The sequence below is a fragment of the Triticum dicoccoides genome, chromosome 4A, assembly GCF_002162155.2.
Source record: "Triticum dicoccoides isolate Atlit2015 ecotype Zavitan chromosome 4A, WEW_v2.0, whole genome shotgun sequence".
Classification (NCBI taxonomy): domain Eukaryota; kingdom Viridiplantae; phylum Streptophyta; class Magnoliopsida; order Poales; family Poaceae; genus Triticum; species Triticum dicoccoides.
The window spans coordinates 33,265,243-33,270,292 of record NC_041386.1 but is presented as its reverse complement, the minus strand read 5'-3'; the positions used below and the strand labels follow the sequence as shown (position 1 = coordinate 33,270,292).

General features: G+C 44.1%; 1 pseudogene; it reads right to left on the bottom strand.

The window, feature by feature from the left end:
• Positions 1 to 263: 263 nt before the first annotated feature.
• On the bottom strand, positions 264 to 4,352 carry LOC119288620 (annotated as a pseudogene).
• Between the last annotated feature and the right edge of the window lie 698 nt (positions 4,353 to 5,050).

The following is a 5,050-nucleotide window of genomic DNA, read 5'->3' as shown; positions in this document are numbered from 1 at the left end:
CAGTGCTACTGCTGCTGCTGTCCCGTATGTGTTCTTCTTTCTGTTAGATATCCTGCCACAGTTTCTCATACTAGTACTTGCCCTAAATATGTTAGGTTCTACCTCATATATGCAACTAGTTCTACTGTCTGCTATAGATATGATAAGCTACGGTTCATATATGCAGAAGCTATTTTCCTTCTCTCCGTCAGAACGCATGACTTATTTTATCTCTACTATATTAGTCATGCTTTATCTAGTATTTCTGTTAATAAAATCATTCGGTAAATTGCTCATATTTCCAACATGCACTGCAGGTTACAACACGTGGGAGTTACTCCATGCCAACTGCAGCCACCCATGATTCATCCACCTGTTCATGGGCGGCCGCATATCGAAGCACAGCATGATAAGTTACATCGCACAAGGGGATCGGCTTATTTGATATACACTGCCGAAGCCCGTTTACATTTTACAAGAACCTCTCCAAGAGTTTGAAGTCCAGCACAAGCTCCTTCAGCCCAACCATTTTGCTGTACTGCAAGGTGATCCAGCCAACGAAAGATATATATGCAACAAGAAGGCACGCCCGCTTGAAACGGTAAGCAAACACCCTGATGCTATGGTTGCTCACAGCCCGCCTGGCGGCAGCAAGGAACACTCCTCGGAGGATTCTTACTGCTACGGTGATGAGTATAGAGCTCAGCATGCCCGCCACAACCCCTGCTGCCGCATATCCAAGCATCCACCACGAACTGAAATCTTTTGACTTGCAGAACTTTGAAAACCTGTCAGATTTCAGTCTCAAGTTAAACAGAAGGAAATGTTGATATATTTAAGATAAATGACCATTATAAGAAGTGAAGGAAAAAAAGTGACCCTTTTACCAACCAAAAGGTTGTTAAGTTCCTAGTGTTTACAGCTTGACATAAAGTGGTGATGCAACAATACAACCCAAGCATAAGAAACAAAGCCAATTGATAAGCATAAAGCACTAGAGCTAGTCAGATTACCAGAGCAAATAAGAGCAATGAGTGGTTTTGGCTATCGACTTCTGGTGAAGGATATGTGGATTAACATGATGTTATCACATTATGAGAAGTTAAGGCGATGCCCATGCAGCAGGTAGAAAATTAGAGGGCATATATACTCACAGTACAAAAATCCTTTTCAGCATTTCAATTATTGAAGGATCCTCAGCAGTGCAATTGAATAGCTTGTCTGAATAAATGTCAGCTTTGGTGCTCCCCAGTGTGTACCTGCACTTGTATGATTCATTGACCTACAAGAGAAGACGATAATAAAATGATGACCTCTTGATAACTAAACATGATATACGCAAAGGGCATGCAAACAACTGAAGATTCAAAAAACCACTGGAGAGAACATTATGTATTTCTCATGTGAACTAGATGTTCCATAGTAGTGTACCTTGAGCTTTGCTGCTGTTGACCATACAGCACCAAAATCAGGCCGGCAATTGTGAGGAAGAGCCTCTTTTGGAGCTTCTGCCATTGCATAAGATGTTTGACCAGAAAAATATTTTGTGTATTCAACCTAGAGTATCCATCCACAACACAAGTGAGAAAAACTAATTAACTAAACACATATAGTAATACTTGTGAATACTGATACTAGTAAACCGAAAGACTGCGGGCAGGCTGTGCAGTGTGCAGTGCACGACCACAAGCTAATGTTCGAAATGTAAATATGGCGTGTCTTTATTTACAGGACTTTATGAACAAACTAGAAACTACAGCTAGAATTGTTCATCATTTATTGCCTTATTTGGGAGTTGAGAGCACATAGAAAGCATCAAAGATCTGTATATATCATTATCAGTAAAAGCATTAAACAGCCCAAATCTAGAGGAGCTGAATGTGAGAATACCTAATCTGTACTATTAAAGGGGAGTTTGCCGTCGTAATGGTTACTCATCCTTCCCTCCCCGTCCAGTGCAGAAAAAACAAAAAGAAGAAAAGAACGGGGAAAAAACCCGGGAAAAGGGTGACAACCACCAATCCGTCAGCCATGCACCCACACATCCCATGCGGGCACGCCCCATCTCTCCCCCCTTGCCCCCACTTCCATCTCTCCACTGAGAAAAATCGCCTCCCAGCCCCGCCCCCACGGCCCACATTCTCTGCCACGACGAGCCGTCCGCACCTTGTCTCGTCGCTGCCTCCTGCCTCCCCTTGATGCCTCGGTTGGGGTCACCGGTGTGGGAGTAGCCGCCCCTATCAGAGAACACGACGGCGAACCTGCCAACGGAGACGCTGTCCTAGCACGGCATGCCGTCCTAGCCATCAGCGTTACCGGCACCGACAGCAAGCCCTCTGCAAGGGTCCCACACGGGAGCGATAGGAGAGGTGGCAGTACCGTTGAGTTTGTAACCGTCATGCACGTCGAGGCAAAGGCGAGACTGGCGTAGGCTGCGGCACACATGGTGATGCCATCGCAGATCCACAAGATCAGATGAATGCACTTGTAAGGCTCTTCTGTAATCCTGTCTTCTTTTCAAGGACCCCAGCTTGCTCAATAAGGTGCTGATTGATCATCTGAGTAACTCTAGATGTTTGCTCATTTGCTTCTGTTACCTATGGTAGGTTCTGCCCATCAATTTTTCTACCGTGCTGAGAAGTACATTTTTGATGCCCGGCTTACAACAAAGAGTATCAGCCTCCTGAGTCTCTTAGGCACTAACGTAAGCCTACGATGCCCACATTTGTTGCTATGTTGAGTTAGCTTTGAGCAGTATTTTGCAGTCAAAACAAGTACTTGTCCGACCTATCAGGTGATCCTTTGATTTGTTGAGTTAACACCTGCTGTTTTCTTTCTTTATTAGCTACCTAAAACGATGGTCTGCTGCTGACAAGTCATTTTCTTATGAGGTATGTGGGAATTGAACATGTTTATGATCTTCTTTGTATGTTATGATAAATTTGGAAGGTTTTAAGCAACTTCAGCAAGTGAAATTAACTTGGAATAGAAATGAAATACTGCATTTTAGTATCATGATCTTCTTATGTAATTTTGTTTTGCACACACATGGCCTTTCTCCTCCTAAATTCTGGATACCTATATCCCCACCCATTAATTAATTAAACACATACAGTAATCCTTGTGAATACTAATGTAAACTGAAATACGTGCACGATCGCAAGCTGATGTTCGAAATGTAAATATGTCATGTCTTTTTTTATACGTTCTTTATCAACAAACTAGAAACTACAGCTAGAATTGTTCATCATTTATTGCCTTATGTGGGAGTTGATAGCACGTACAAAGCATGAAAGGTCTGCAGATATCATTATCAGTTAGAAGCATTAGACAGCCCAAATCTAGAGGAGCTGAATGTGAGAATAGCGAAAAAGTAGTTAATACATGATGTATAAAATGTCACTGTGCTGGTACAAAAAGATAAAGCAAGTGAAACAACCAACCAGCAGCTTTAACAACATTTTGAGCTGCTCCACTAAGAGAAACAAACACCAAAGTAGAATCACAATATAAATTCTCACCTCAAAAACTGAAGCCCAGTAATAGTCATCATGGCAGCGGAATCTTCGATTACTCGAGGGGTAAAATACATGCTTAGCTTTATAGTTTCAACAGTCCAAGCTCGCAAACCTTAGATGACCGAATGTCCAGGCCTACAATGCGCCAGCAACCGCATCAAGCTAAAGATCAACGCAGCTCGGTCCAAACCGAAAGGGAAAACTAATCACATCCTAAGCTCACTAGCTGAGCCACAGTGTAATCAGCATCCAACACACACCCCAAGTGATAGCGCATTAGCGCATCGAAATCCACACAGTGACACACCAAGTGGGGAATACGTAAGCAGCTCTTAGACTTCGTGGAGCAGATGGTAAAGTGCATAAATGGAATATACATCACAAAATTTGCAGTAAGCTCTAAACGCTAAACACCAAAACAGCTAACTTGAGCACCCGGTTAGATTCCTAAGCTCGGGAAACAGCATGGGGGTAAATCGGGAGGGAAGAGACGGAAGGGAAGGTACAGTGGCCGACCGGTAGAGAGGATGCGGCAGGTGGAGGGCATGGAGACGGACGCGTTGGAGGAGAGCCCGCCGAGGAGGAGGCCAGCGATGCCGAAGAGAAAGGAGAAGAGGAATGACACGGCGATGGGGAAGAGCATCACGAGGGCCCCGCGGACTGTGATCCCGCACCACCGCCTGCGCTGCTCCGCTGGGTCCGCCCCTCTGCCCGGGGCGGCCCGTGGTGGCGCAGGTCCTGCCGCCGACGGATCCATCAAGTGGATGCGCGACCCATCACCGGTAGGCCGGCAAGCGGCGGTCGCCGGACGCCGGCGGTGGGGAGAGGTGAAGGTGGCATTGGGGGTGAACGATGGTTGGAGCTGGGCATAACGACCGTACTTTTCTTGGGGTTCGGTGGTTGTCACTGGGACGATCGATCGAAGGCTGTTTGGGCCGTATGTGCAGGCCTGTCAAGCTTAGTCAACGAATGTTGTTCTATGGACTGGTTTTCATTTCGCCTTTACCAAGAAAAAAAACACCAAAAAAAAAACACCCCCGATCTCTACCCTTCGCGCCTCTCGCTCCACATGGCCAGAAGAGATGGGTTATCTTAAGAGTGTCATGTAAAATATCTTATGAGGTGGAGAAAGAGAGATCAGAAGAAAAGATTTGTCTTCTCTTAAATAGGAAATGATTTCTTAGCAACATTGCAACAATGTCTCATCCCATTTATTTCCTTTAAAACGGGGGTAAAAGATTGGCCTCGTCAATTAATTAAGCAAAAGAGAATTGCCCAGTTAACTCACCACATTTTTACTAATTATTAGAGATAAGATTATGAGATAATCATTGTACTCCTACATCATATTTTTATTTACTACTCTAGATTATGTGTTAGGTTTAAAATAAGATAATCTTATCAACCAATATACATGCCTTTAAGATATGAGGTAGGGGCAATTATTGGTTTTTTGCATGTGATATGGGCTTGTATTAATTAAGAAATAATGTTACACTCGTTTTCACAGATTTTACATAAACCATCTGGCATAGCAGCTAACCAGAGTGCCG